Raw genomic sequence first — 22174 nt, forward strand, 5'->3', positions numbered from 1 at the left:
TCCATCTCAGGTTCTACCATATCTCCAAAAATAAATTAGAAAGAAAACAGAGATTTGTATGTGTGAGGGTTTTTCAGCCAATGTGTCAAACTGGCAAAATGCCCTCTTTGAAGGTATAGTAGAGCTGACACATAATTGTTGCCCTTACCTTTGTTGCTACTGACACTGGAATCTGAACCCTCCTTGGAGACATAAAAACAATTTCGATGTGACAATCTGAGAAGTTACCACCAGTATTTTACAAATACTGCAAGGTCAGAGATTTTGACCTATACTGAGCCAAGGAAACCTCTGGAGGGCGTTATGTTTTATGGGAAAAATGTTGTCATTGATTTCCAAATTACACATTTTAGTGCAACATAGGACAGAACAGCAGCCATGAAAAACAAAAATCAGTAGCAAGAAAAGTAACAAAAACCCAAGTGTTTAAAATCTAAGCTTTTTTTTTTTTTTTTTTTTCCTCCCGGGTTCTTTTACACATTATTTTTAAGTCATAGCAGGAAGATAAAGGCAAAGATAAAGAATGGGGAGTAATGAGAATTCCTTATTTTATAGCATAAAACAACCTGAAAATTGTTATGGGGTCTTGTATATTTCTCTCTGAAAACCCAAATAAAATATACCACTATACTATGTTTCTTCTATGTGGCATTTAGTAATACTTAGAAGGTCTGAAAGGGCTGACACTAGTCCTTTAGCATAAATCCTTGTTAGGTCTTTATTACCAGCATGATATATACATAATCTTTTAATATTTTTCTGAATTTCTGTAAAGACAATAAGTTTTAAAACTATTTCCCAAAAGTAAGAACCAAAGTTATTTTCCTGATTAAATTTCAAAACATTGTCCAGCTATCATGCAAGTTTGGTCATTTGGATAGCCAATGGCAGGACTTTTTAAGGCCATTACCTTATAAAAAGAGTTTGTTATCAAATACATTCATTCTGAGGCTGCTGTTTATCAACAAAATAAGTCATTGGATTTCTCAATAGACAACACATGGGGAAGTAAACTGAGATTTTCAGAAATCACTTTTACTAATTTGACAGAAATTGAGGTTAAAAAAACAAGTGATTTGTCCTTCACACCTGTAGAGTATCTTGTGTTATTTGTCCTCTGTTCTTCCAGACAGAGACTTAGAACAGTGTCATAACAGAAGTGTCTGTCTCTCAGCATCCTTCTTATGAACAGGGGATGCACAACACTCATGAGATTTAAAACTGGTTCATTTACAAGCTACTTTAAATATCTTTATAAACACTTTTTCATTAAGTACAACTAGAGTATTAAAATCCACGTAAAAGATTTCCCAAGGAATTTCCCATTATTAAATTATTGTTATTATTTTCCTGTTGATTCATTAAAAGCCTTTATTTTTCTCCTGTGAAACATTTTGCTTGTTGTAGGAAGGATTAAGAGTTGTCACTGCAGGCACTAAAGTGATACATCTTCAAAAAATCACAAGTATTTCATTTTTTAAAAGTTGTCTTTCTTATGGTTTATTTATTTTAACAACATGATAGTATCAAAATAGGAATTTCCACATTTATCATGTTCATTGTGCAACAAGAATTATAACATAATGGATACATTGAGACAATCTGGGTAAATAACTGAAAAGTTATTCATAACTGAAAAAATACTGACACTATGTAATATCTTTTAACAAAAGAGACTTGAAAACTGGACTGCAAAAAACATAAAATTCACAATATTTTTCAAGATATATTGAAAAACTTCTTTTTACAAAAAAGTTTTTACATAGAGTTTTCTCCTTTGTCTGCCTTTTATTTGTTTATTCTCTCATTTTGGCATTGAAAAAGAGGAAAAAATAATACGTTGAGGATTTTTACATGTTCGTTGTGTTCACTTGCTAGCTATTTTAAGTAAAGTGTTTGGTGGAAATTTCCACTGTCATAAAAGCTGCACCTCTGAAATAGTTTAGAAGATATAAACCCGGACTATAGAACTCACACTGTTCCACACAACAAAGCTTTATAATTTTTTTATTAATTATTATTAGATCTTAAACATAACTCAAATATTACATATCGATAAATGTTTATCATTGAATAGGAATCTTGATTTTTAAACATAAGCTTTTTACAGGAAAGAAAAAAGTATACCCTCCAATAGAAGAAATTTAATTTAACTGAGACTCATGAATGAAAAAAAAAAGTATGCAGTTTTAATGTCTATTAATTCATTACAGTATTCTCTTGCTTGAGATACAATGAATTACAAGAAATCATTTATTTTCAAGATTAAATACTAAAATATTAGGCCTAAGGTACATGGAATATTCTTAAATAAACAGTGCCGTGGTGGCAGTTTCATAGATAAACAAGCAAAAAGAAAGGAAGGTCAAGTGAAATTCTCCAAAGTATTTGTCAAAACTTGGGAAAGGACTAAAGAACCTGGGAATCCTGGCCCGTAGCCCAATACTCTAGACCACAAAATAAATACTGCGCTTAATATATCCACTCTAGCCAAAGTGTTTTAGCCTACATGACAGGGCTACCCAGAACTGACAGGATATTAATTCTAAAATTGATCCCCATTGGTCTTTTAGGCAACTAGATATTAATTCTCCTGCAAACCACGTAACGCACAATTTTCATCTTACATTTATAGTTCAGCATGCGCACATTATTTCCTACAAAAAATGTCACGGCGCTATCTCATATGAGTTTTGGGGGCTTTCTGTACTTCAGTGTTGCTGCTGATAGTGAGGACTCTTCTCCAAATAGTCCTCCCTAATCTCTTTAAATGAGGAGAGGGGGGAAGCTGGTAAAAGCAGGTGTGGGCAAGGCTGGGAACGCAGTGGGAGGGCAGAGGGTGTCTGCACCGAGCGCTGCCCCGCTCTCAGCATCTCCCAGCTGGGCAGCAAAGCTGACCCACTCCCACAGCTGTGTTGGCTTCATTGCTCACTGGGCCCTTGCTGAAAGCCCACCCCCACCACTGAAAATTGTTAATAAAAAATCGTGATACTGAAATGAATTTGACTCATTCTTAACTCTCAATACTAAAATCAGAGGTAAACCTAGTGTTCTGTGGATTGTAAGACTATTGCTCGTATGTTTACTTTTTTTTTTTTCCTAAATGAAGTGAGAGGAAAAATCACATCCAAATTAATTAAGCTTCTTGTAAGACTGGCATTGGTAGATACAGTTAATTTTCATCTTCTACCAAAGATATTAGAATTCATATCTCAAAGGTAATTGAAAGCCCATATTTGAAGGAAATAATTCCCTTGGGTTCAGAAGCAGGATTTACTTAACCTACAATGAATGAAGGAGTGGTGCAGTAAGTTTAGCTAATATAACAGCTTTATGCTTTTCATATATTTTTCCACTGAAATTTCCCTCCTGCTTCCTGTGTTTGACATTTTAAGGAGTACATTCAGTTGAGTTTTTCAATGGGTCTCTATGGTAACAGCAAAAATGCCCAATCAAAGGACTTTACCTCCTCTGCGTTCTTGCCTGTTCAGTCAGCAGAAGCTGCAAAGCAGAGAAGTGAGAATCACTGGTCCTTTTAAGTGTAACAGTAGTGTGTTATAAAGTAGGAAGAAATGATCTGTAGATTTCAAGACTACTAACAATCATACTAGTTAGAGAAATAATTCATCATCAGTCAAGGAACAGCTTCAGCTGTTTAATATTTCAGAACTTTAATATTTCAGAATTAAATATGTTATTTTGTATTAAACTGAATATTTGATATTTTCCTTTGTATTAAACTAGAAGGATTGTTCTTTCAAATTTTCAGCCTACGCTGTGATATACTGGAGTATAGCAGCAGGTGCAATAAGTTTATAAAGTACTTTTATTGTAAGCACACCATGAAATGCCACTTTTCTGGCAATGTATTCAGTAATAACCAGCAAGTCCACCATCATAGATGTAAAATAAAGAAATATGTTAATAGATTGTCTGAAGTCGATAAAAAATGGAGGAAGTCAGAAAAGATACACAGGATTAAACATTAGTGTCAGAAAACCACAGTAACCTACTGAAATCCATTGAAGGAATTTTAGTGAACAGATATTGTTGTAGCAAGACGTACTTTTCCACTCATTGTTACTTCTTTCAGATGATATCAGAGGCTCTGCTGAGGTCCTTTAAAATGTAACTGACTTGGGATATTGGCATTTCCCCTAGAAACTGTTTAATTGCGTTACATACGTATATATTTTAGAGAGATATTTAGAATGCCCTGGCACCCCATCACTGTCAGGACAGTGGCGCCAGGCTGGAGCCTGCCAGCATTTGCCCGCCAAGGAAGCCCCCAGGGGCCACATCCTTGCCACGGTGTGCTGGGGGCTGGACCACGTCGCGCGGCCATAGCAAGACCCTGTTTGTGCCGCCTGGTCACGGCAGTTTGCCCCGCACAAAGAAGCAGCATCATAGAGGCAGATCTATTTTACCGTTCTAATCAACCTAGCACAAACCTTAATGTGCTTATTTGTAGCTTAAGCTTTTGAAGGTCATCTATCATTAATAACAAGTCATACGTATTAATACATGGAAAGGCACTCCTAATTAACAGTCCTTTCAGCAAGGCGGAAACAAACTGCAACATTTTAGTGTGATTAAGAAAACTTTTCTCTGGCACTTGGTACTCAATGACAGCTTTGCAGAAACCTGCCAGTTTAGTTTCTAATGAACCCTGGCCATTATCAGCTGAGATTCTGCTTGGATGGGGATGACCATAGTTTCTTAGAGGGTAAATAGATGAATTAACCATGGACAGATGCATCGTGTCCAACGGAGATTTTAAGTCAATCATTTTGACTTTCAATTGTTTGCTCTTTTCAGGAAGGACTGAATGGTACAAATGCAGGAAAGAAAAAAACTGAACAAAAGATGAAATCTCGACTGCAGTGTTTATGCTGGGTTTCTATTGGCAAATAATTAGAGTTTGTCCAGCTTTTAACCAGTGAAGTAGATTGGTCAACTTTTGATGAAGTTTTATTTACAGTGTAATGAAAACTCACAAGGTCATGGTAAATGTAAGGCCTGGAGAAATCACTTGTGGTGTACTGCAAGTCCCAAGTAATTCCAGTTCACAAATACAAAACCAAAAATGAAGGTTTATGATGAAGAATGGACTGAATATATACAAAAGAAAAACTGAAGAAATTTTTTATGTGTGAAAAATTCGCATCCTACAAGTTCTTAAAAAACCCTTGAGATCCACATCACGTCATGACTTTTAGAAAAGCTCTAAAAGGTCTAAAACAAAACTTCAGCCACAAATGAAAAATTAAATCTGTATTAGCATTATGAACAGAGTCGAAGCTAACTGAAAACTTTTAAACAGTGCGTTTTCATAAAAGAGAGGCAGCAGAGGAATCATTACATTTCTTTTTCAGAGATTTTATTAAAAGGGCACATGTGAAGTCAAGCAGATAAATGACAAATTGCTTCAGAACAGTGACAGCTTCTAAAATAGTAACATAAATAACTAGAATTTTTTTAACTAAGTAAAACATTTCCAAATAATAAATCAGTAACTATTGATAAAAGGTATCAGAAACTGAAAAATGTTTCTAAATTCCAGTTAACTAGATCTATGGCCAGAGCACAACTGGTCGTGAGATGTTATTACTGTACCAAATTTTTGACAGAAAATGCTGTTGTAAATTCAAGATATATAAAATGCTAGTACATATGGATCAACTTGTAATGTAGCATGAGGAGGTAATGAAGGAGAAAATCAAAGGCAAGGTTATAATACAGAACTACAGAGAACTGATGATTCCCTTATTAGCTTTCAGAAGTAAATTAACATACGAATTATTATTAATGTTTTCCAATGAATCCATGAATAGTTTTTGTACTGTCTTACTTTATTTACCTCATGAAAGGCAGCTTAATTCACAATCAAATTCAGTATAGTGAGTTCATTATATAAATCCTTTATCACACTGTAGCTATTCCATACAGGGAAGAGTGATACAAAAGCCTTTGCCCAACCATTTACATCCTTCCAGTCTGCCTTATTGTGGTTTAACCCCAGCCAGCAGCACAGCCCCACACAGTCGCTCACTTGCGCCCCTGCAGTGGGGTGGGGAGAGAATCAGAAGGGTGAAAGTGAGAAAACTCAGGGGTTGAGACGAAGGCAGTTTAATAGGTAAAACAAAAGCTGTGCGTGCAAGTAAAGCAAAACAAGAAATTCATTCTCTAATTCCAATTGGCAGGCAGGTGTTCAGCCATCTCCAGGAAAGCTGGGCTTTGGCCCTTCTGATTTTCCCTGTGCATAGCTTCATGACATCCTTGTAGATCTCCTGAGTTGCCTGCCCCTTCTTCCAAAGGTAATAATCTCTCCTTTTATTCCTGAGTTTCAGCCAAAGCTCTCTTTATCTCCACTCTTTATGTCATACCACCTATATCATGTATATAGAGAAGGTCCAGCACTATCCAAGGTGAAAACCAGTCTAGGTACCTGCTCATGTTCTCCCACACACCCTGGCACTCATGACCATGCTACCATAGGGTATATCTCTGTGTGATATCCCTAAATATTTTGATAACCTTAGGAAAAGCCAGAAACACATTCTTGAGACACACCAGTATGAGCATTTGGAATATCCATGGGTGTTCAAGGTACTGAGGAGTCACTGCAACGAGGCAGAAAACACCTACCCTATAGAAGGAGAAGGTGCCATTCTTTCTTTCCTCCACAAATTAGCTCTTGGAGGAGAGGAGGGAAAAAATGTAATTGTTGATTTCCTCCATGACATGGTTCTGGAAGCACTAGGCCAACAGCAATGCAGGGCACAAATACCAGATGTGATGAAGCACCTAAGATTCTCAAAAATGCTTTAAGATGTGATTTACACTCAAACAAAGGAAACATATTATACATAGCAGATCGATATAGCTACCTACTTTTAAGTGGGGGGAAAAAAAAAGTAACCCCAAGCCCTCTACTCCAACACCTCTACAACTATTCTGTCTTATGACAGGAAAGTAACAAAGATAAGTGAGATATTCCTCACAAAGAAGAATCGTCAAGGCATCCATCTACTTTGTATAATATTGATGATAACTGATCTGAGATTCAATGTCATATCATTTAAAATGAAAAATTTTGTTAGCCATGTGCCAGCAGCTAAGCTGTATATCTGTCATAGATCCATAACATTTTAAGAACTTCCTTGAGCAATGAAATACATTTGTTATTGTAAATGAAGATTAAAAGTAATAATTATCTGTATGATCGGATTAGAAGTTCAGTATATGAATCATGATAGCTCGAGGTTAAATATGCTTTGTAATGCAAGACAATTGATTACCCTGTATTTCATGTTGGTACAGTACTGCTTCAGTGGTCTTAAAATTAAAACAAAAACCTAAACACAGATTTGCTTTGACAGTTTTTGTCAAAAATAGTTATACAGAGAAGTGTCTGATGTTTGGGGTTTTGCAGTTGTCACTTTCAAAGTGTCAGTGTTCACAGCCTTCCCAGGTAAATTTGTCTCTTAAATTCTCAGCTTACACCATACACGGGGTCAAGCACCAAGTGAAGGCATTCGTAATCTAAATTAAATGACTATTTCCACAAGAGATCCCACTCCTTTAACAATACACAGTTAACGGATTGCCGGATCATTACTGCAGCAAACAGGCAAAGTCTAGATATAAACTCCAACAACAGAATCCTGTTAAAATGGCACTTTCAGCAGTAAGCCATACGGGTCACATATGAGGTAAGTAAATCCAGAAAATCCTTTCAAGGCTAGCATTTCCCTTAGCACTCTCCTACAGATTCTGAAACTGAGATTAGTGAAGTGGTGTATTTTATTGAATCCGTACAGTGTCATCATGTAATAGTATTTCACAGCTACAGTATATCATCACATTACATTATACTCTCACTGTCGCCATGCAAACTACAATACCATGAAGTGATAACATAGTGTAATGAGACATAGAATCCAGTGTAATGTGATATACAAGAAAGTAAATGTGGCACATCTCCAAAATTACCCTCATTCAAAGGGAAACCAGATGAATTTTTAATATAAATGTACAGGTCATTCATTTTCTCCATTTTTTTTGAATGTGTTTAATCTCTGTGCATCTTGATACTTCCACAGAGAATTTTATTATAGTCAGAAGAAATCGTATTTTACTAAAAAAGCTGAAATCATAAAAACAAAACCATTTTGTATGTAACCTTCTGAAAGGACTTTAAAAGTCTTCGAAAAAAATGCTTTTACAAATAAAGAGCTAAAGCAATCATATAGGGGTCTCATGTCTTTGAGAGGTTGTATACATGACAATTAAATGTATCATGTTCACAGAACTGAAAATCAGGTTGGTTGGTGCTAGTTTCCTACACAGATACACATACTGATATCCTCATACCTTGGTTATCCAATGAGTACATTTAGGGAGAGATCATCTTATCTTTCCTAACTCTTGTTAGAGGTGTAAATAAGGGAATTACTGCCTCTGCAACAGCAAGAGATGATCAAATACTAGTAATAAAACTTCTAAAGAAAAAGCTAAAAAAAAGGAACTTAGTTGCAGATGAGTCTCTCTACACACAATGAACCTCTCCAGAGGAAAACATTCAAGTATAACCAAATTAGGGAAACATACTAACGTTGCATTCATATGGAAGTTCAGTTATCACTGAAAAGGAAGCCTAGATGAGATCACTCCCATACAAAACATGCTCATTGGATTTCCCCAATAGATGTGTAAGTTAGTTGATTTTGGTGTATCAAGACAAATGATTTACATTGTCACTTGTTAAAATCTGTAGTAAGACTGTCTGCCCAGCTATCCTAAAGAAGCTGATTTTCTCTCACATCCCTCCACATTTCTCTGCAGCTGTGTGAATCTGCAGCATACACTCTTCCAGCTTACAAAGCTAGGAGTTTGGCACCTTCTGTCAGCTGAGAAAGGAAAATTTAAATAGCAGAGAGGAGAGAAAACTATGCACCTATCCACAACACAGCCACTTCCCACCTTCACACATGTGAAGAGATTTCCTTCAGCAAACTCTGTTTCAGTGCGAATCGGAGGGTCAGCAGAAGGACAGCAGGAAATGGAACTTAGCCTAGGGAAAATTTTCTTCTGGGTCTATTAAAAATTCGTTTAATATTGCTATTATAAAACAGATTAAGTTAGAATATGTTTCAGAAAATAAACAAACAAACCAGAACAAAACAAACATCTTCAACCTCTTTAAAATAAATATTAATTGTCCTTGAACACACAAAGTAATATTTTCATAGCATTCTCACATTTTAACTTGGTCTTTTAACAGCTCCTCTCTATCTATTTTGCTAATTCGAAATCATGACATGAGTTGCTAATTCTTACTGTTCTGCAAAACTTGTATAAGTAGCATTAAATTTGAACCAGATTTTCTGAATCTTGCTGAGACATGTTAATTTAGTATTATTACTGTCAAGAATGAAATATGCTCCTAAACATGCTGCTTCACATCACAAAATTTCACAGCTGAACTGGCATTCCATTGCATCAAACTAGTAAAGTTGTCTGCAATTTAAAATAATCAGGAAAAATTACTATTTTAATGGAATTTAAAACTGCCTGTTCTCAATCAGAGCAATCTCAGAACATTTGCCCCACCCCAGAAAATTCAAAGTGATTATGAATAGCATTCTCTGCTTTACTAATATTTTTTCAAAAGTCAGAAAGATGACGCTATTTCAAAAAATCCATGTACAGAAAAAAATTTTGATCGATTCCTTCACAGTTATTAATGGGTGGCTGTGTTGGCTGATTTATTTTTCTTTTTCCTTTATAGAATTAAAGTAGATAGTTTAATTAAATATAATTATTTGCATATTCAGGTATTCAGTTTAAAATATGTTGGGATGGACAATTACAGAAAACAAATTCAGTCAGAGGCTGGTGCTACTCCAGGGCTCCCTCACATGATGTGGATTTCACAGCTACTGCTCTGCCATATGGAAACGAAGTCCTCTAAGGCATCATGACTTCAACATCTGATTTGGAAATAGAAAGAAATGCAAATACAGAATTATTTAAACTACCTCCCCCCCCAACTTTATACTGCCAATTAACAAAACCAAACTGTAGCGATATGCAGGATGGAAGCTAATCCTACAGTCTAAAGATTATTGTAGCTTCTGTCCTTGGTTTATTCACAAATAATCACTATCTTAGGGTTTAAATGGCTTCCCAAGCACACTGCACCCCTCTTTCTTAGCATATTTCCTTTTATTGCAGGTGGTTGAGCTGTGGGGGTGAAACTGAGGTGTAAATCCTGGTTTTGCTGTTCCTCGGGATGTTTTTCCACAGACAGTGAAGCAGTAGACAACTCATTTCTGTCAAAATATATAATCTAAATGTCCAGGAAGCAAAACTGAGTAGTTCCTTAAAGCAAAAGATCTTAACTATTTTAAACATTATTAAAAGAATCAGTGCAGACAAAAATAGTAGTGTTTAACAATGCTTAAATTTGCAAACAAATATACAAGTACATTATTAGTAATTAATAGAGATAAGGATGGCATGACAGTCATCAATGAATCCTTTTAAAATATTGCTACCATATCCTAGAAGAGTTCCTCTTTGGAATTTAAAATATGTTGCCTAAGTCATCTTGGCTATCTTACATGAAAAGGCTGCACATTTCCCCCTCTTCTGGCAAGATCTCTAACATCCTCATGAAACAGAAAAAAGTTTTCTTTAGCTTTAGCTGTCCTTTATATCTCCCACAGGATTAATCCTCAGAGATGAATGTGGCCAAAGGCACTAGATAGAAACCATAGCTATTGCTTTGGCAGATTGTTAAACTCTTTTATTTTGAATCTAACATTGTCTCTGTTGTTACAAGGAAAACTGTTCAGCATCATTGCAGTATTTGTTCCATTCCAGTTTCCTGACATATAGCCCTTTTGTAAGGACTTCAGAGGCTAGTGTCTGTGCTACAAAAGGCTGGTTTATGTTTGTAATATGATCTTTCTACCTAGACTCATGCTAAGATGGGGAATGATATAAGCTGCAAAATTGTAGCAGTGATACTTGGTTTTATTCCTCTCCGTACCCGTGTAGTTGTGAGGGTTTTGCTCTGTGTATCTATCGTCTCCTCTGGAGGAACTCCCAATTATATTTCCACAAGGCAACGTAAGATAACTGGCAGCTGTATGGTAGAGCAAAGATACCAAAGTAGGAAGAAAAGAAGAAGGGTGAGACTCTGTGAAAATATAATTAAATAATTAAGAGCAGAACTGCTTCTTCTATAGTGGCAAAATTCCCACTGAAGCTTTTAGAACTGCATTTTTTTCCATTTTGTGCCTTGTAGTTCGAAAGTAATTTTTCCTCAGCTCACAGACTTAGAGCACTCCTTCCGCACCATACTGACAAAGAGTAAGAAATTATGAAACATTTTTATTTGTAAGAAGTTAGGTAATGGTCTCTACTCTGGATGTTCACATCCCAGAATATAATAGTAAACTAACATGAACAATCAAAAAGAAATCAGCTGGATTATTCCTTAGTTTACTCAAAGTTTTTTTAATCTATTCAGTGCAGGATGTCTTAGTGTCTGCTTTTTAAAAAATACAGTTTCATTTGTTTCTTTTTACTGTACTCATTTTCATGCGTGTCCTAAAAATCCTCCTGACATAATGTAAACAGAAATCTTGAGATAGAAACCATTATTGATTTCCAGCACTTATAGAAAACAAAGATGTTCTATTGTAAGTTGCAGAGTCCTTTATCAGGATGAATGACAGCAAATTTGAAAAGAGCGGAACCTATCTTTGTTTGCCTGTCTTTAGCTGAAGTAATGGCACAGAGCAGTAAACCAACGTCTCTTAAGAGACCAAATAAATTTTCTTTCAGGATTAATGGTCCGCTGCTAGTGTGAAGAAGATTAAAATTAGAAGCAAAGAGACAAGCGAGTCCAGGGTAGCCCCACGGTTCATTTCCATGGAACTTATTAGTGAGCAGAGCCAAAAAGTCAAGCATTTGGGTAAATGGTTCAACATGAAATTACTTCTCAATGCTATCAGACGTTATGGTCAAATACATCTGCTGCACAGTTAGGCAGTAGATAGAGTGATTTAGCACTGCATACAAATCATTGGGATTCTGTCTGTTGGTACCAACGGAAAGGCTGGCAGCCATAAGATTGCCAGTCACCAAATGTCACTTCTTCATTTACATCACATTGGTATTCAGACAGTGGAAAGCAACCCAAAAGCGAATTTATTGCTGCAAGAAAGTCAATATTTTACAATAACGGCAAGAATTCTGAAGCAGTAATTTAAAAGACTACTTTGTGCAAGCCATTTACTACTTTATACACATGTATATTGCTATTCATTGCCACGGATACCTACAACCAGAGTAATTCTGTGAAGGTTTTTAATTTTAAACACTTGGTCTTTTACAAAGTAAACTGCTAGTGTTTAGTTTAGTGAGTAAAACTGAGTTATTAGAGACCTCCTTGACTTTGCTAGAACAATTATTTACTGTACATAGTTCATTTGTGTCTCTCTTTTTAATTTTCTTGAAACAACATTTCATTAGAGTTTTTCACCCTGAAATGTGCCATCAAGCACTCAAATCAAACTATCCTATTTTCTTTGGAAATATCAGTCTTGCAAAGAACTACCCTTCTGAAAAATACAAGCAAGTTGGGCCAACAGATGAAAAGAAACGAATGCTCAGATTTTTTTTTTTTCCAGTATCCTTTCAGTACTTTATCAAAACAGAAAAAACATTCGAGTAAACACAAACACACAAATTATATAAAAGGCTTCCTTTATCATCAGCGTTTTCCTTTGGAAGTACAGAGTTCCCTAGACTTTGCAAATATGTGGCTGTAATTCCTGTAATTCATACATTACCAGATCACATGACTATGGCACTTTACCTGTCTTGAGTTGTCCATATTTATGTAATTTGCTTCTCATATTATGATTGGACTGAGTCTTCTACTTTTCTTTTGCATAGATATCAGTTAGACTTATTTAACTGAGTTTTTATAAATTGGTGAAAGTGTATGGCATTTGGGGAAAAAAAAATCCTTATCAAAGCCACAAATCTATCCAGCAAAATTTGAATTCTATCCCATAGCCATATTTCCTACCTGACATTACTTTTTGTCTCCATCTCAAAGTACATTTCAGTAGATATTTCTGCAGCTGCAATATAGAAGCAGTAAAAGACAGCAATAAGCCTTGTTTTCATTAAAATTCTGCAGTTTGTGAGAGAGCACATTCATTTTGGACAGAGAAAGGAGCATTTCTCAGCAACTAATAATGGTAGCTCACGAGTCTGATTATGTCAGTGCTGGCTCCTAGAAAAGACCAACCGATATAATTGATCTTGTAACATTTAAAGGCTCTTCACTTCAAGTGTATTTTATTGCTGCCTGGCTACAATTATGTTGACCAGAAGTGAGGCCAGCACTGGGGTTCAGAACTCAGAGGAAAATCAGTTCAGCATGTAACCACTTCAGTCCTAATGGCAGAAGTTGCATGGGAAATTAATTTTCAGGATCACATTAAGTCAGACTGCAGAAACTATTGTGGGATTCACTTGGATAAAATTGCTCTGTCTGCTGGAAAGATGAGTGTCAGTAATGATATTTATTAAACAAAATGAATAACATTTGGAAGCCATGGAAACCAGACGACTAAAATTGGGTAGATGCACTAAGTGCAAGAGGGCACTAAGAGCTTTTAAGACAATCAAAGGATTTGAAGTACAAGGGCAGATTAGATAAATTCATAAGCATTTTTATACACCTTCTATCTCATAGACAGTAGCAAAGTAAAATTAACACAGAAAATAACAGAATGTATAATCAAGGAAATAAACCTCCAACCTTGCCATAGGAGAATATTCCCATCCCTTGAATATCAGTCTCAGTTAAGGTTTCATTTTGTATATTCTTGAAAGATGAATTTACTATCTAGCTAGACTCCAATACAGAATAATAATTTTTTAAAAAGAGACATGAAAATATTCTAGCAAGAATTAAAATTTATGAAAAGTGCACAGAAGAAATACATAGAGGTGGTTCATAAAGGTGTTAACCATTTAAGTAAAACAAAAGACATTTGACAGAAATCAAATTAGAAATGATAATGGAATAAAAAAGAATTACAAAGACACGTGGCTCTGAATGACAAGGGCTTTTCTTTCATTTTTCTCTAGTAGACTACTATACTGTAAAGCTTCTAAAAACTCACATCCATGTTTATCTTAACATATCATTAGTTCAATTGATTAGTGGAACTATCTGTGAGAATAAAATAAAATAATAAAAGATCAATAAAGACCACGTTTTGAAACACATCAAAATATTTTTAGTTTCAGTCTGTTTAAGTAATTCTTTAATAAAAGAAAAAAAATGGTACATCACTATAGTTAGTAAAACAATTCTACAATACATTTCATATCTCTTGTACAATATGAAAAGAATAAATGAAAAAATTCATCCACAAAGCTTTTCTCAAAGCAATGGTCCAGTTGTTCAGCATATCTCAACTTGGAAATGAGATCTCAGCTTCTTTCACGGAGCATTTTGCATTTCTATATGAGCCATATAGCACGTACTACACTCAAACTACTGTATCATTAGTCATATGATCTGTAGGGATAATGGTGACATGAACTTTGCCTTAAAAAGATGTGTTGAAATGCAACTTTATGAATTGCTATGCCTAAAGAAAACAAGGAGCTTACAGATTTTAAAAAGCAATTAGTCTATTCAGATTTCCTCTGTAGCAAAAGAGCAAAAAAGTTAATGTTACTTCCAGCAGGAGCACTCAAACTTAAAATGCCATCTACCTGTGTTTCATTTGAGGCCATATTACATTATAAGTTGCAAATACAGTGAGCGTTAATCAAGCATACCTAGTATCTAATGCAGCTGACAGCTCTCTAAGATAATAGAAGTGGTTCATTTTACCCTTTAATGGGAGCATCATAAGGGTGACAATGTCCTTTAATACTCAACTTCCATAAATAGGCCATCTGTTTTCCATTAGATCAATATGAATAAATACTGAAATAAAGCCAGAGTCTTTCATTTGTTAACAGGAACATCCTTTTCTATCCCTAGAATTAGTCAGTTTACCTTCAAAAACTCAGAGCCACATTTATGTGGCATATTCCCTTTCCTGGAACACCTGTATTGGGCAGCATATCCATATATTACTGCACTGTAAACAGCTCCATTCTAAACTGATGCAAAAATTAATGTAATTGTGCACATGCAAGTAGGGAAGAGAGCAGCACCAGCTGAGATGTCCAATGCTTGGTGGGAAAAGAAAAGAAGGAAAGGAATGGAAAGGAATGGAAAGGAATGGAAAGGAATGGAAAGGAGAGGAAAGGAGAGGAAAGGAGAGGAAAGGAGAGGAGAGGAGAGGAGAGGAGAGGAGAGGAGAGGAAAGAAAAGAAAAGAAAAGAAAAGAAAAGAAAAGAAAAGAAAAGAAAAGAAAAGAAAAGAAAAGAAAAGAAAAGAAAAGAAAAGAAAAGAAAAGAAAAGAAAAGAAAAGAAAAGAAAAGAAAAGAAAAGAAAAGAGAAAAGGAAAAAAGAACATTCTGAATGACACAATCTCACTTCTCTCAATTGCTGACCTCCAGGATTTTCTCCCCACTCCTAAAAGTCTTTTTATTATTTGAATGAGTAGGAATTGATAAGACATTTGTCTTTTCTTACATGTGTTTCATAAGATGACACCATTTTGAAGAGACGCCAGTCCCATCCCAGTTCAGATCTTGCAGCCAGAGTTGGGTGGGTCTGCTTCGACTGCACCGAGATGACTTTCCCCACATGCTGCCACAGATTTTCAGTATTATTCCTCCTTGGTTCAGTCCAGGGAGTCTGTAGTATTGTCTCCATGAAGAACGTTCTGAATAAATCTATTCATAGTATCAAGCATCTCTTTGCACCCTGAAAACACAGGCAGGTTTAAGGACAATAGCTGTAAAAACATCTTAATAATATAAAAGACTTAATCCATTTTATACTATGCTAAGTCTCTAACTGAAATACTTTTTAAAAGCTTACTCTTTCATTAACTGGTACAGGAACTGAACAGGTGTTCTTTTCATTGTAGTGGTGCTTTTTTGCCTGCATATATTATACAATTAATTTGTGCTCAGATAAAAAGAAAATTCTAAGTCAAACTGATGCAATAGTTCCCATGATTATTGAGGAACTAATTAGATAAAGGGTGCATGTCACCCACCCTTTTCATTCTTCTGTGATTGTTCTCATAAAATAAAGCCATTATCCTAATCAAGTCAGGGGTTTATGATTATTTTTTGTTTATTTCCTTAATGTTATCTCTTTAAGAAACTCAAAAGGTTCACTTAACAATTATTTTCTGTAAAAAATGAATCCCTGTGAGACAGGTAGAGGAACATGTATATATTTCTCATATATGTGTATGTGTGTGTATATATATGTGTATACAGATATATAAGGCCACGAAGCGTAAGTAACTGCAAAGAGTAGGAGCGAAAACAGAAGAGAGGATATGTGGGTGATAAGAAATGAAGATGTAAAAAGGAATGTCTCCTCATTCTTAGTGAAGTACTTCATGAGTACTGCCCTTTTTCCCTGAAGGAGCAGAACCCTCATGAAGTAATGCAAAAAGTAACTAATTTTGTCCTTCATTGTAGCCACAAGCCACCAATACATTGCCCAATATCCTTTTCTACTGGCCAAGCTGCAAAGGCTTCGTCTCATCCATTCTGTGGTAACTTTCCAGACTGGCATCTGCCTCTATCACAATGGTGGCTGATTATTGTCACTCCCGGCTCTCCAGCTTGCAGCTTGCTCCGAGTACTGGAACATGATTGTTAAGTGGTTTAGGCATATCTGATGCTAATGCTTGCATCCTTTGCTCTTACTACTGTTTGTCTGGAGACTGAGATGTGTTAATGTAAAATCAAAACCCACACTGTAGCACTCTGTTAATCCTGTGCTGTGCAGAATAAGGAAGTGTTTGTCTTTCCTTCCATCTCTAAAGCATATAAGCTCTGCTTTTTCTGATTTGCCTCCCCTTCCCACTCTGGCTTCCTTCTCGAATCCTTTTGGATGAGGCAGCCCTTAGATATAGCATGCAGGTTTAAACGTTGTATGGAAGCAGCTGAAGTCATTGTTATACACTCCTTCCAATTCATATTTCAATATGGAACTGATAAACTTCATGGGGAAACTCTTCAGCTGATATAAGTCATCATAACATCTTTAGTTTCAACAAACCTTTTTAATTTTACGGTAGAGAGGATGACTCTTCCGCTGTTTACCGTATTTAGTACTGCTATTCAGCAACTCAAGTACTGCTTTTGAAGCTCTGATTGAAATTACTGCTTATTACAGCCTCTGCTATTTTTTTAAATACAATCATCCACATAAAATGCACAAACATTTTATCTCTTCCAATATTATTGCATTTTAAGTTTTTTCTCCTCTAAGATTCCATGTGACTTCATTCATTTCATTCCACATTTTAGCTATTTGCTTGGCCAGTTCTCTTAACTATTCTATATATCACAGCACAGTATTCTCCACTTTTTCAGGAAACTTTGCCTCTTTTCATTGTGTCATTTTTAACCTCAGGAAGATCAATTCAGAAATATTGAATTATGTCTATCTATTTTTAAGATAAAACTGATATTTTCTCTAGATTGCTGTCATTTAGTTTGAGAACCGTCTCTGCTAACTTTGCCAACCAATGTTTAGATGTCTAGTCTAATTAAGTCATCCAACTCCTCCTGTCACCAATGAAAGGAGATAAATTGAAAGTTGACATAAATCACCTTTCAGGGCCATCCACCCCTCTCTATTGATTGCATAGGACAAAGAGATCTAGGCAAAGGCATCATTTTAAAAACCACGAAGGGAATAGAGTATTAATAAAAGTCTACACCGTTGCCCAGCAGTGCACTGGTCAGTGTATTTAATCAGGATGGTTTTGTTCTCACCTTTCCAAAACCACTCAGCTGAAGTACTCCATTTTGCACTGAAGACAATATAACTTGGTGGAGGTGGTACATACTGCCTCATTCAACAGCCTAATCACTCAGTCACTGAGTCATTCTCATTTTTGTTAGCTCAGCCATAGAGAGTACTTAAATGTGGCAAGCAAAATGGAAGAGCTTGTCCTGAGTAGATTCTGACCTTTATCACTGTGCTCCTTCAGCTCCAGCTGCCTCAAGGAGGAACTGATGACAAATCTGAATTGTTTGTCACAACTGCTGCATCTGCTGTGACAAGGGAAGAACCCAGTATGACATTTTGTGAATCAGGCATTTTTCTAAACTGAGGCCACATAGCTAATTCTCACTTAAAGGACAGGCGAAAGAGTCAATCCCCTTCAGTCACCATGGTGTAACTGACCATCTGAAGATCATCCATTACACCAGATTTCTCACTCACTCACTCACTCATAAAAAAAAAAAAAAAAGGCAGCAGCTCCTCAGGAATTCAAACCCTGAAGCGAGCACTGGTGTCACCTCAGCCTTGTGCCCAGAGGCAAGCTCCCCAAAGCAAAGCCTTGTCCTCATGGCTGCTAAGGCTGACTGGTTCAGATTTTGGGAGCCAAAAGTCCATTGAATTGACACACAAGCTTTTCACTTCATGAGACTTAGTGACTTAAACATTGCATTCTGCATGGAACAAGAAGCAAGTTTGTACAACTTTGGCCAAATTACATTATTTTTATTTTACAGTACATTTCACAGTACATCATAAACAGAAGCCAAATTCCTCTGATTTTTAATGTTTCCTTCTTAGCAAGATTGCCAGCACTGCATGCAACTAGACCTACAAATGAAATCAAAGTTGAGTCTCCATAAAAAATAAACATTAAATGTGAATGAATTCTTAAGAAGACTAATTCAGTGGCTGCTTGCAAAGCCAACCCAATGATTAGCAACATCATTTTTCTAATTTCAATTTTACGTGCTTTCAGATTGCCTTTACCTGCTGGAAAATACTTTTTCCAAAAGAGTTCAGATTCTGATAGACAGTAGAAACTCTGTGACACAATAGGCATTATAATTTTCATAAACTTTTTTTTTTCAAAGCAAACAAAATCTCCAATTTCTTTTTGACAACTGAAAAATATCTGCGCAAAAAGGAACTTCAGAGCATACCAAGGTGTAGCCTCACTTAATAAAAATTCAGCACCATTACCATAAAATAGTCTCATAACTGTCAATTTCATTCATTACCTCTCTTTTCTAGAGCAATATGCTTATCAAGTGGCAGGAAGAAAATACAGTTAAATTTGTTAATTCTAGGAGAAGGCAAAGAGAATGCAGAAGGCCTCAATAGAAATGGCAAAGCCTTACAACAGTTCCTGACCTAGCTGTTTAATCTGTTACTTAATTCTGGCCATAAATAATCTTAAATTTTTCTATGCGTATTTAAATAATGTAATGTAATCTGTTCTGTACTTCTCATATCCTACAAAGATAAGTAGGGGAAATACAAAACCGGAAACTGTTAAATTAAACTCCTCAAATACAATTTGTCTGCTAATAATACCAGATGCCTCACATTTGTGTAACATCTCTGCTTAGAAAACCATCACACATTTAATCTCCTCTGGCCATAGACATAGCTTTAGGACAAACAAAAAATTAAAGGTTCAATGTAGATTTTATGTAATTCAATAATGAAATCCTTGTATATATCAAGCAGAAGTCCCTAGTCCTGAAAGGACATTTATCCTACTTACCATGGGTCCTACTTACCTTGTCGTGGTATGACAGGAATTACCCCTGTCCCTAGGGTGAGCTGAACTTGCCATGGCGAGATAGAAAGTTTGTATCAACTAGGCAACAAACTCCATACAGTGCATTGCAGGATCAAGGCTGCAGTATTTCATGGTGTAGGATAGATAGGTATTACTCTTTTTAAACACGTAGCAGAAGCATTTCTGGCCTTAAGAATTTTTCATCCAGATGGAAGACAGAAAATAAAACCAGCCCTGGTACACTGAGGAAAAAAATTTGCTTTACTCTGCGATAAATTCTAGCTTTAGACAGCAAATTATGAGATGACAGCTTTCTAAATCCCCAATGCAAAGACTCTTTTTCTACCAAAACATCTTTTAGATACTTCCTAGTCTTGCTTGCATCAAAGACACCTGACAGATTACTTCTTTAGCTCCCTACAAAGTAGGACCTCTCCCACTTTCTGCTTTGTCCTCACTCACCTCTGTTCCAAGAAACAGCAACACAAGCTCATGATAAAAAGAGAATTAAGGCAATTTGTGCCTATATCCCATTTCCTAGCTAGCCTGGCTCTCAGTCTTAAATTACTTAGCTGTGCATCTGAAAACTACTTCAGCGGCGTTCTGGGCAGGTACAGGAACAGCAAGAAGACTCAGAGACCCTCAGGTTGGTCTTCAGCCAAATTTTTCTCAAGTCTGTTGAAAAATAATATCTTCAATTATTTTACGCCTTCTGTGGCTGAAGAGATTAATACAGAACAAACACGAAGGAAAGAGTGCCACCTGCTGTGTCACCAGTAATATTCACTCCAGTACCCAGGGAAAAGTCCAGAAGCTGAAATGCAAACAAGATGAATTGCTCAATAGTTAACAATAATTAGATCACAGAGGAAATTATCACTTGCAAATGTCATTATTGTGGAGATACTTTTTGATTAAGTTAAAGGGCTTTTTTATTACATTTTCACTGAGATATTAGGCATGTCTCTGTTCTCCATCACACTGTAGTACATGCATATTTGTTACATTACTTCCTTTATTTTGGCAGATGGTGAAACTAAACTCTTTCTGATGTGGCCTCTACATAGCGTGGCATACAATATGCACGTCTCTGTGTTTTGATCTCTCTTTAACTTTCTGCTGTCACAAAGCCATTATACATATTTAGGTATTTTTCTTCTACACTACTAGTTCTGTCTTCTTGACAGAAAATTGATTTTTCTCATCCTGATACACGAACCAGAATAAATCTCTTGCTGTATTGCTCAAGAGCTTACAACACCATCAACCACAGCTTTACAGCTTGCTATTAGAGACAGCGACATTAGAATAACCACGAGCAGTCTGAAGCAGTTTCTTTATCATACAATTAAAAAAACCCTAGTTTTCTGTTGCTGACAAGTTACAGAAATACATTCTTTGCTGCATTTACTGCACCTTGTCCAAAGAAGTAAAAATTCTTTTTGCTCTTTGGAAATAAGAAGAGGAGAAGAGGAGACTAAGAGGATATCTCAATGTGGTCTACAGCTTCCTCACAAGGGGAGGAGGGGCAGGTGCCGAACTCTTCTGTTTAGTGACCAGTGACAGAACTCAAGGGAATGGCAGGAAGATGTGCCAGGGGACGTTTAGGTTGGACATGAGGAAAAGGTTCTTCCCCCAGAGGGTGGTGGAGCACTGGAACAGGCTCCCCAGGGAGGTGTCACGGCCCCAAGCCTGACAGTGTTCAAGAAGAGGCTGGACAACACCCTTAGACACATGGTGTGAACTGCGGGGTTGTCAGGACAGGAGCTGGACTCAATGACCCTTGTGGGTCCCTTCCAACTCAGGACATTCTATGATTCTAATAATATTGAAAATATATCCTGCTGTAAATGGCATCCAATCATGCTCAATTTGAGGAAAGATGGAAACCCATGTTTATTTCTGCATTCGTGTCTTTTGAAGATACTTCAAAGTGCAAAACCTAAAAATGACTGTTTGCATGGTGAGTTTTTACCCTAAGTTTACAGAGATAAATGCTGTTCTGACCTCACCACACCATCGTCATGTGTCCACATCACGTATCTACAAACTAGATCTATTCTTTTACTGAGCTGTCTGTAGGAAACTGTTCCAAGACTGAATTTGATTACTGTTGAGCTCTCTTCCTCTGTGAGTAGACACGCATTTGCAAGACATACATACATTTGTGGTGCTGCACAATGATGCACAACTTGGACTACCAATGCTACAATGTGCGAGTCTACTGGGGGCTTTAACCCACTTAAACTCTCACAATGAATCTATTTCTGTACAAAGAGAAACTTTTCAGTGTTGCTGCTTCTGACACTGCTGTCCTGGAAATGAATGTATGTGAAAGACTTTGTCTGTAATAATATCAAGCGGTGGATGTCATGATGTCAAAGCTCTTACTTATTTTTTAAATGTAGACTTTATATAGTGAGCCA

Source organism: Caloenas nicobarica, chromosome 1 (assembly GCF_036013445.1).
Source record: "Caloenas nicobarica isolate bCalNic1 chromosome 1, bCalNic1.hap1, whole genome shotgun sequence".
NCBI classification, from domain to species: domain Eukaryota; kingdom Metazoa; phylum Chordata; class Aves; order Columbiformes; family Columbidae; genus Caloenas; species Caloenas nicobarica.